Below are 10,810 nucleotides of genomic sequence, written 5' to 3'. Positions count from 1 at the left end.
TACCTTCTAGCGTCAATCTACAATGCAACGGCCCTTCCACATCTACTTTACATTGCTTCTTTTTAGGAAATTTTACAGCTTCAGATAAAAACTACCCACGATCAATATTCTTCCGAGTTGGTAAGTATTTTTTACATTTCCCTCCTTGGACAAGAAACTTTGAAATTATCGATTTGTAGGCTGTAAGCTTACAGGCCCCAATATTACTATTAAAAAATATCCATACCGCTAGATGTAGATTTTTCTAAAAGAAAAAAAAAACTAGAAATGAATAGGCAGGCTTTTCCTGCTTAATTAAAGAATGATTCTCTGTTCAACCATTAAGAAGTGACACCTTCCCACTCCAAGAACATTCAGGAATTACTCACTATAGCAAATTCTTATTATTCTTGATCTTGGTGGTATAGGGAGGAAATCTTTCCCTAAAGAAGTTTACCCGTTCCTTTAAAGTTAACATCATTCCTGAATAAAACGTAGAAAGTCTGGAATTAATTGGAATGAGGGAATGTAACTTTTGCGATAAAACACGTCTTTAACAATATAACAATGCCAAATTTTAAATATAAGGAATGCGGCTTTTGATTGGGTTGCTTTGAAGAAAAGTTCTTGGCTATAATTGTGAATTTCTCAGTTGCTTACTCTTTAGGTAGTTTTATTTCCCTTAGAGATTTTGGAAACAAAGCAGTAGTTTGAATCTTCTAAAGAAAGTTTGAATAGGAAAATAATATCAATGTATATTAATGTTCTTTCTAAAAAGACATTGCATTATTGGACCTGTACCACATATAAAATTTGGCCTAGTCTTGTCGTACGTTAGTTGTGTACTAGCATAGCCGGTAAAATTCTAGTTTATTGACTTTTGGCTATCTAGAAAGGCATTAGGTTAGGAAAATGAAACTTTCAGGGATGGGTATTTTAAAGTACCCACCTCCACTCACTCTCCCTCTAGAGGACTCTGAAATTTGCCTACATGACAGGTCTATACCTATTGAAATTTCGACAAATAAAATTCTTCCTTAATTTTCAATTACTAGTTGCTTTTTCTCTGCCTTTAGTTCTGAAAAATGCAATTCCTGTTATTTGAATAGAATTTTGAGAGCCATATCAGTGTTTTTTTTCAAAATTTAGGGCATGTATTTGCATATCTTTAAAACCTCATAAATTGAGCAAAGTTATGAAGCTGAAAACAATTTTGTTGTACTTCAATTAAACAGAAGATCTATTTTGCAAGGTTTCACTTTTATAACACACGTATTTTTAAAGGTCATCAAAGGTTGTGGCCCTCTAGAGGTAGAAGGAGAAGAGGTAGTTGCTTCAAAGGACATACTTTAGTCTTTAGATTAATCCCTGAAAGTCTCATTTTCCTAACCTAAACCCTTTTCATGATAGCAAGAAGTCAATAAGGCTAACTAGAATTTTACTGAGGTAGGTACTTTAAAGTACCTTCCCAGGACATACTTTAGCCTGTAGACCCATCCCTGAAAGCTTCATTTTCCTAACTTAACCCCCTTCCAAGATAGAAAGAAGTCAATTACCTAGAATTTTACCAGAATTTCTTTCATTATAATTAGTCATTTATTCATGGGGTATTGTTAGGACTCTGTTTCATTTGTCTATTCAAAATTTTCAATCTGTAATTCACCATAATAACTTATCTTTTTTTACCCATATATCTTGCTTGTTTATGTTGACATCTATATACATAGGCCTATATTGGACAAATCTCTATTTCTACTTCAAGCACCTTAAGCACCAGGCCATACACAACTTTTAGAGTAAACATTGTCTGCACTTTTAGGCTATGTGGTAAAATTCTTGTTGATTGACTTCTTGCTACCTCAGAAAGGGTTTAGGTTAGGAAAATGAAACTTTCAGGGATGAATCTAAAGACTAAAATATGTCCCAGGAAGGTATTTTGAAGCAACTACCTCCACCCCTTCACCCTCTAGAGGGCCCTGACCTTTGATGACCTTTAAAAATATATGTGTTATAAAAGTGAAACCTTGCAAGTCCTGTGGTGGTGCAGTAGATTTGGCCTTAGCTTGGTAATAGAGGACTCAGAGATTGAATCATGCTGCAGCAATGCAATTCAGGGCCAACACAGGGACCTTAGTAGTCAAGAAGCATCATTAATCTGATATGTTATGTTACATTGAAACCTTGCAAAATAGATCCTCTGCTTAATTGAAGTACCTTACAACAAAATTGTTTTCAGCTTCATAACTTTGCATAATTTATAAGGTTTTAAAGATATGCAAATACATTTCCTAAATTTTGAAAAAAAAACATTGATATGGCTGAAAATTCTATTCAAATAACAGGAATTACATTTTCAGAACTAAAGACAGAGACAGAGCAACTAGTGACTGAAAATTAAGGTAGAATTTTGTTTTTTCAAAATTTCAATAGGTATAGACCTGTCATGTATGCAGATTTCAGGACCCTCTAGAGGGAGAGGGAGTGGAGGTGGGGGTGAAATTCTAGTTGATTGACTTTTGGCTACCATGGAAGGGGGTTAGGTTAGGAAAATGAAACTTTCAGGGATGGGTCTTACAGCTAAAATATGTCCAGGAAGATATTACCTCCACTCCTTCCCACTCTAGAGGGCCCTGACCTTTGATGATCTTTAAAAATATGTGTGTTATAAAAGTGAAACCTTGCAAAATAGATCTTCTGCTTGAATAAAGTACAACAAAATTGTTTTCAGCTTCTCAACTTTGCTCTATTGCAATTTGTAAGGTTTTAAAGATATGCAAATACATTTCCTAAGTTTTGAAAAAAAACATTAATATGGCTCAGAATTCTGCTCAAATAATAAATAGGAATTGCATTTCCAGAACTAAAGGCAGAGAAAAGACAAATGGTAACTGAAAATTAAGGTAAAATGTTTTTTTTATCAAAATTTCAATAGGTATAAACCTGTCATGTAGGCGAATTTCAGGGCCCTCTAGAGGGAGGAGTGGAGATGGGTACTATAAAATACCTTCCTGGACATACTTTAGCCTTTAGACCCATCCCTGAAAATTTCATTTTCCTAACCTAACCCCTTTCCAAGATAGCCAAAAGTCAATGAACTAGAATTTTGCCAAATTTTTTGCACTGATCTTTGGTATAATGTAGCTCTTTATTTTCCTTTGAAAATCTTCTTTTGTTTAAAATTGAAAAAAAAAAAAATTTCTGTCTGTTTTTGATTGGCATAGTCTTTTCAGTGGTAAGTGAAAAGTATCTGTAATGCTGTCTATTGAATATGTTTATTGACCCAGGCTACCTACAAAAAAAACATAACATGAAACTTCCATACAACGTAATATAAAAATACTACATCTTCCTTCTCATAATAAAAAGCAACATACTAAACTTCCAAAACACTTTAACTTCAAGAGTGGTCCACTAAAGTCTTGGCTTGGTTCACTTCACTGAGTCTTTGGCTGCGTTGAGGCTGCAGCTTTTCATACTTGTATGTAATATAAAAATACTACATCTTCCTTCTCATAATAAAAACAACATACTAAACTTCCAAAAGGCTGCAGCTTTTCATACTTCTTTTCACTTCACTCTTTTTACGGGTTTAGCTTCAGGGGTCCTCTTACTATTCGACCATAATGCGTGCATAGCTGCAATGGTGTTTTGCTGGTACCCTGGGGCTGAGATATGGTGGCTGTCTCTTTGGGGCTCGGGCTGGCCTGCTGACCGTCCCGCAGTGGCAATGGGGACATGAACAGGTCTGGCTGTGAAGCTGAGGGTGGTGACTCAATAGCCGTTTCTGTTGTTGGTGGTGCTACTTCATTGCTTGTCTCACTGACACGGCTCAAACCTCGCTGGCTTTGATGTGGATGGGCTGTGAGATGTTTACAGTTTCTCCTTAGTACAGAACCTTTGTTGGTACGCACCCGGTAGGATCATGGCTGTCCTGCATGGGATAGCACAACAGCCTGACTCCATGGTCTGTCGGGTGTCTTCTGTACATAAACGCGTCTCCAGGGGTGAGTTGTTTCAGTGATCTAGCTGATTTGTCATGATACAGCTTTTGGCGTTTCTGCATTTGATGACTTTCTTCTTGAGATGTTGTGAGGTGCACAGCAGGATGGATCTTAGCTGACGCGACATTAGGAGCTGGGCTGGTGACGCGAACCCGTCGACTAGTGTATTCCTATACTCTAGTATACCCAGGAAGGGGTCTTCTCTGTTTTCTGTTGGTTTCGTCATGATGTTTTTTGAGATTTGTACTGCCTTCTTGATCAGTCCATTGGATTTTGGGTATCCTGGGCTGGATGTGGTTAGTGAGATTCCCCACGTCTTGGCAAAATCAGTGAATTCTCTCGATGTGAACTGAGGTCCTTTGTCTGACATTAGCTGAGACGGTATGCCATGTCAGGCGAAATGGGCCTTGAGTTTCGTGATGACTGCACTGGGTGAGGTCGTTGGAAGCTTGTCGATTTCGAAAAAACGGCTGTGGTAGTCGATGGTTACCAAGAAACTGGCACTTTTCCATTCGAAGAGATCGGTTGCAACCTTTTGCCACGGCAGCGTCTCGATGTTGTGGTTTATCATCGGTTCCTTTGAATTGCTTGGCATGTTGTTGGCGCATGTTTGGCACTTTGTTATGTACTGCTCGACGTCTGCGTTGAGTCCTGGCCAATATACCAGCATTCTGGCTCGTTGTTTCGTTTTCTTGATTCTGAGATGGGCTGCGTGTAACTGCTGCAGTGTAGCTGCCTGCATATTCTTGGGGATGATCAGCCTTTCTCCTTTGAGTAGGATGCCTTTTTCGAAGGAGAGTTCATGCTGCAAGTTCCAGTATGCTAGGATGTTGGTTGGGCAGTCTTTTCTTGCACTCGGCCACCCCGCTTGGATTGTTTTGATCAGGGTACTCAGTTCTGAATCCTTTGTTGTTTCCACCCGGATCTCTTCGAGCTTCCAGTCACTGGCAGGAAGGTTTCGTACAACTTGGTGTACATAGACATCTAGACTTTCTTCCAGTGTTGGATCCGCATCGCCCAGGTGTAGGTGGGATGGAGCATCGGCTACAGGAATTTCTGAGCCCAGTCAGAACTTCAGGCTAAGGTCATAAGGCTGGAGCTGGAGCATTAATCTCTGTACTCAGGGTGGGGCCTTGTGGATAGGGTTTGCCACAACCGTTTTGAGTGGGCGGTGGTCAGTAGTAACTTCAACATGCCGGCCATAGAGATAATGGTGAAAATGTTTGCAGCCAAATACAATGGCGTACAACTCTTTTTCTAGCTGGGAATATTTCTGCTCTGTTTTACTGAGCGATCTCGATGTGTAAGCTGTGACTTTCCCCTCCAAGACCAGGTGTGCACCAAGTCCATGGCTAGAGGCGTCAACTATGAGTTCCACGTTGTTACTCTTGTGGTTGAAGAACGGGGTGTTGGATACTATGGAGCTCTTCTAGTCTTCTAGGATCTGTGTGTGTTCCTCTTCCCAGATGAACGGGTCTGCTTTAGTCAGGTCACGGAGTTTTTTGTTCTTTGTTGAAAGACTTGGTATGTACTTGGCTAAGTAATTGATCATCCCAAGAAGTGTTTGGAGTTCTTCTCGTCATGATGGGCTTGGCATGTTGTTTATGGCACGGATCTTATCGGGGTCTGGCTGCATTCCTTTGGAGCTTATGATGTGTCCGAAGTACTTTACTCTGGATACTGAGAACTCGCACTTCTCTTCATTGAATTGGATGCCCTTGACAAGGGCGCGTTCCAATATTGCTGCTAGGCGTTTGTCGTGTTCTTCTTGGGTGTCGCCATACACGATCATGTCGTCAATGATGATTTCGAATCCTTCTAGGCCTTCGAAAGTGTCTTCCATTCGCCGCTGAAATTCATCTTGGGCTGAGATGATTCTGAAGGGCATTCGCTTGAAACGGTATCTCCCATAGATCGTGCTGAATGTCATGAGATAAGAAGAGTCATCAGACAGCAGAATGGACCAGTAACCGGATCGGGCATCAAGTTTGGTGAATACTTTGGCTCCGTGTAGCTTTGAGGTGACATCGTCCAGAGTGGGAATCGGGTAGTGCGGTCGCTTGATGGACTTATTTAGATCAACTGGATCTATGCACAGTCTTATGGAGCTGTCCTTCTTTTCTACCATTACCATTGAGTTAACCCATTCGGTCGGGGTCACTACTTTTTCTATGATACCTAGGCTTTCTAGGCGACTGAGCTCTGTCTTGAGCTTATCCTGCATAGCGCCAGGGACTCGTCAGGCTGGGTAGACGGTTGGCGTAGTGTTATCCTTTAGGTGTATGTTGCATTCTCCGTCCAGCTTTCCAATTCCTCTGAATACTTCTTTGTACTTTTCCTTCAGGTGCGGTACTTGGGAGGTTGCTACGTCTATGTTTAGGACTAGCTTGATCAGGTCCAGGTTGAGGCTAGAACGGTAGCCAATGATTGGGGAGGATGAGGTCTCGACTACGTAGAACTACTGCGTGCTGCTCATGTTGTCTTTGTACCTACAGGATAGTTCACAGACTCCTGTTACTGGGATCCGTGCTCCACAATAGCTTGTGAGGTGCTTATTGGTGGGTTTCATGGTGGGCTTTGGCGTGATGAGGTCAAAATACTTCTTTGGGATGATATTCACCTGGGCTCCTGTGTCGATCTTAAATTGTACAGGGAACTGGTTGTTGATAGTCAGTGGAATAACTGCTTCGTCTTTGTTCTTACTTTGCTCAGTGGAGTAAAGGAAAACAGTTTCGTCGCTGGGGTTTGTATCTGTGGCGTCTTCATCAACTGCACTGACTGTCTTACTTCAACAGACCCTGGCAAAGTGGTTGGTCTTTTTGCATATGGAGCAGGTTTTCCCCTTTGCAGGACAGATGTGTGAGGGGGAGTATGTTCCGCCACAGAAGTAGCATGCCTTACTCTTGGAGCCGCTTGCTTCTGTTTGTTTGTTTCTACCACTGTTCCGGTTTTGGTAGCAGAGTATAGCGTCGATCTCTTGGTTGATGGGGGCTGGTCTCGTTCCGTTGAATGTCTTGAGTTGAGCCTGGGTCGCTTCGTGGCTTCTGCACATAAAGGTTGCTTTATCCAGTGTGTGTTCATCACCTTCAGCCAAGAGCTTTTCACGCACGTTTTGGTTTTGGATTCCACATACAATTCGGTCCCGAACCATTTCATCTGGATCTGAGTAGGAGCATGGTTTCACTAATGTCTTTAGATCTGTGATGTATTTTTCCACAGTCTCTGTGTCGTTTTGGTCTCGCTTCGGGAACAGGTATCGTGCAAAAACTGTGTTCTTCTGAGGTGAAGCATATACTTTGAATTTAGCGAGGTAAGGTTCAATTTTATGCAGCTCTTCAGGCGCGACGTTGAAGGTGTTGAATATTTCCCAACCTTTTGCTCCAGCCCAGATGAGTAGGTAGGCACACTGTACTTTTTCTGTTTTGCCTGAAAGTGGCCCTGCAAACATCAGCTTAGCGTGTTCTTCAAAGCGGTCCCATTCCTCTGAAAGGGAGTTGACCTCCCAGTTTATTGATGACTGAAGGACGTCCATTGTTATTCAGATCCCACTTCTGACACCATGTAATGTTGTCTATTGAATAGGTTTATTGACCCCGGCTACCTACAAAAAAAACATAACATGAAACTTCCATACAACGTAATATAAAAATACTACAGTATCCTAATCCTTTTTAGTTTTTTTTCTATAAGAATCCATATTTTGGCTTACTATTTATATGTTGGACTAAAACTTACAGTAGTTTTCAGTGATATATGGTCTTTGAAAATCTGGACATGGAAAATATCTTCTGAGTTTATTTTACACCCAACATTCCCTGAAAAATAAAACTATATGTCCTTTTTTCCTAAGACATTGATCTTAAAAAAGCATTAGTTCTTAAAGTTACCTAAAATCATATTATCCAGCAAAATTAGGATTAAATCCTGCATAATTGCTGATTAGTGATGACAATGGTTAAATGTCTCAATGGCATCCCACTCAGTTGGACATCTCAATGGCATCCCACTGAGTTTGCCACAGCTTTGATGACCATTTTTCATCAATGGCTCCATTAAAGGCAGCAGTACTGGGGATAGTGACTGCTTCTTTGGTGAGCAAATTCCACAAACTCACTATTCTGCTAGTGAAGAAGTTATTATGTACTCTAGTGGCAGCTCTCCTCTGATTTAGTTTACAACTATGCCCCCTAGTTCTGGCAGATTTTGTCATAATGATGTCACCCCTTTTAAATCTGTAGACAAGAGTGGGGAGTTTCAGTTTCTTCAGATGGGATGAGTAGTTTAAGTATTTGCAACCATCAATTGCTTTGGTAGCCCATCTCTGAACTTGTTCTAACTTCTGATGGTCATTTTTGTTGAGGGGGCTAGCTACACATATGCCAAACTCCAAATTAGGCCTGACCAATGCCTGATCTAATTTAGTCATCACCATAGGTGACCTATTAGTGATTGTTCTTTTTATAATGCCAAGGGTTTGGAGTGCTTTGGCTACAACTGTCTGTGTGTGTATTGAAAATTTTAATTTTTTATCAACTATAGCCCCCAAGTCTCTCCCTGCTTCAGACAAGGTGATAGTCTGTCTTGATCTGTCCATCCCTAACATATGATAAGACCATTTTTTTTGCAAAGTGGTTTGTTTGAGATTTTTTTTTACATTGAATTCAAGCCTCCACAAAGTTGCCCACTGGGAAAGTACCCATAAGTATTCTGCATAGAGTGGCTACCTCCTTTGTGTACAGGTGTAATGTTAGTATTCCACCAATCCTGAGGAATCTGCTTATCATCTAGAGACTTCTAAAACATGTTTGCATCAGGGCCAATGGATTTGTTAGGATTAAGTAGCTTCAGTCAACTCTCCACATTTGAGGCAACCAGTTACCTTTTGCATAGGTTCCTCAATATGATTTCCCTTCTGCTTCTGGCAAGGGACATTGTCTTGAGGGGTGAACCTTAACTTAAATTGGCTACTCAATCCAGCTGCTATATCTTTTGGGGTACTAACTGTAGTGTCTTTCACAAGTAGTTCCATAACTGAGTGTCTCCCTGGTTTCTGAGCTGAATCATGCTTCCAAAATCTCTTAGGGTTAGATTTGGAATCAAACGTCAATCCCTCTTCATATTTTGTCATAAGTTTCTTGTGAGATACCTAATTTTATTCTTGGTTTGCTTAAATTGCTCATAGTACTCATGGAAGGAGTTACTTTTGTATTTGCTCCAATGGTTCTTCTTTTTACACACAGCTTGGCTGACACCACAAGAGAGAAATGTTAGGGTCTTGTGCCTTCTTTTCCTGGAAATTACTGTATGTTTTTCTGTTGCTTTAATTAAAATTCTTTTGTAGCCAAGCCAATCCTGGTGTGCCATCTCTTGTCTGACCTGGTTGTAATTTGTGTACACATGCTTAATCCAATTATCCTTTTGTGGGTACAACCAAAGCCTACAAGTAATTGCAATATGGTCACTCTCTCTGAATGGTGATTCCAAATTGACACTAATGAGCAATTCATGGTCATTAATAGACAAAAGATCTAGTAGGGTTGGGTTCTACCCACTTCTATACCAGGTCAGAAAATCAATTGCTTAGTATAGCAAATGTTCATGAAGGCAGTCTAGAATTGGGTCATTTGGGTTTTAAACTCCTTGTGACTGCAAACTCATCAATCCACTGTAATTCCAGTAAATTAAAATCCCCAACAATAAGAACATTCTCATGATATTGCTTCATCACATTATTAATTGTATATGCAATTGCTAGAAGGGAACTTCTCTGACAAGGAGAGTCCAACTTCTATAAAAACATCCTATGACTACAGGGAGACTTCACTGCAGAATTGTTATCCATATTTGCTCAACTCAAGGTTCATAATCTGAATTTACTATAAGAGCTCTTATCTGGAGTGGAAAATGATAAACCATATATTACCAAGAATTAAAAAAACTTATATAAATAAATTGAGTTTTTCAGGAAAGGTTGTGTCACTGAGGCTAATAGTCTAAGGACGTTCCTAAAGAAAAATTGAGAAAATCAGCTTCTGATTATTATAATAATAAAATCAAAGATCTATATTCAGACAACCCCAAGCAAAGGTAAATTTGAACTTGCACCTAGCTTCTATCATTCAAAGTTTTCCCCCTGATTGCAATATTGCAATATGGTCACTCTCTGAATGGTGATTCCAAATTGACACTAATAAGCATCTTATGGTCATTAATAGACAAAAGGTCTAGTAGGGTTGGGTTCTGCCCACTTCTATACCAGGTCAGAAAATCAATTGCTTAGTATAGCAAATGTTCATGAAGGCAGTCTAGAAGTGGGTGCCTATTTTATCCATAGAAGTGGGTAGAATTGTTATCCATATTTGCTCAACCCAAGGTTCATAATCTGAATTTACTGTAAGAGCTCTTATCTGGAGTGGAAAATGATAAACCATATATTACTGAGAATTTAAAAAACTTATAAAAAAAATTCGAGTTTTTCAGGAAAGGTCATGTTACTGAGGCTAATAGTCTAAGGAAGTTCCTAAAGAAAAACTGAGAAAATCAGCCTCTGGTTATTATAATAATAAAATCAAAGATCTATATTCAGACAACCCCAAGCAATGGTACAATTTGAACTTGTACCTGGCTTCTATCATTCAAAGTTTTCCCCCTGATGCTATAAACAAAATCCCAAAACTTAGAAAATTGAGCACTTGCCCCTTGGACATCCCAGTTGACTAAACTAAAGCCTTTTCAGATAAAATTGCAGAACCTTTGTCAAAAACTTTCAACCACATCACAAAGTTTGGTAATTTTTTTCTTTTTTTGTATAAAATTTTATTGATTGTTTG

The 10,810-nt window shown here is 39.6% G+C and overlaps 1 protein-coding gene across 3 annotated transcripts in view; it reads left to right on the top strand.

The window, feature by feature from the left end:
- The first annotated feature begins 543 nt into the window (after window positions 1–543).
- Window positions 544–10,810, top strand: part of LOC136033700 (regulator of MON1-CCZ1 complex-like) — a 70,646-nt gene continuing 60,379 nt past the window's right edge. The window contains exon 1 of one of the 3 annotated variants that reach the window (XM_065714549.1): window positions 544–646. The gene's annotated coding sequence lies outside the window, so the exon portion shown is untranslated. Of the gene's footprint in view, window positions 647–2,297; window positions 2,379–10,810 lie in introns of those variants that run through there. The other 2 variants (XM_065714550.1, XM_065714551.1) reach the window with 2 other exon arrangements.

This window comes from Artemia franciscana, chromosome 12 (genome assembly GCF_032884065.1).
Source record: "Artemia franciscana chromosome 12, ASM3288406v1, whole genome shotgun sequence".
Classification (NCBI taxonomy): Eukaryota; Metazoa; Arthropoda; class Branchiopoda; order Anostraca; family Artemiidae; genus Artemia; species Artemia franciscana.
This window is presented reverse-complemented; position numbering and strand designations above follow the sequence as displayed.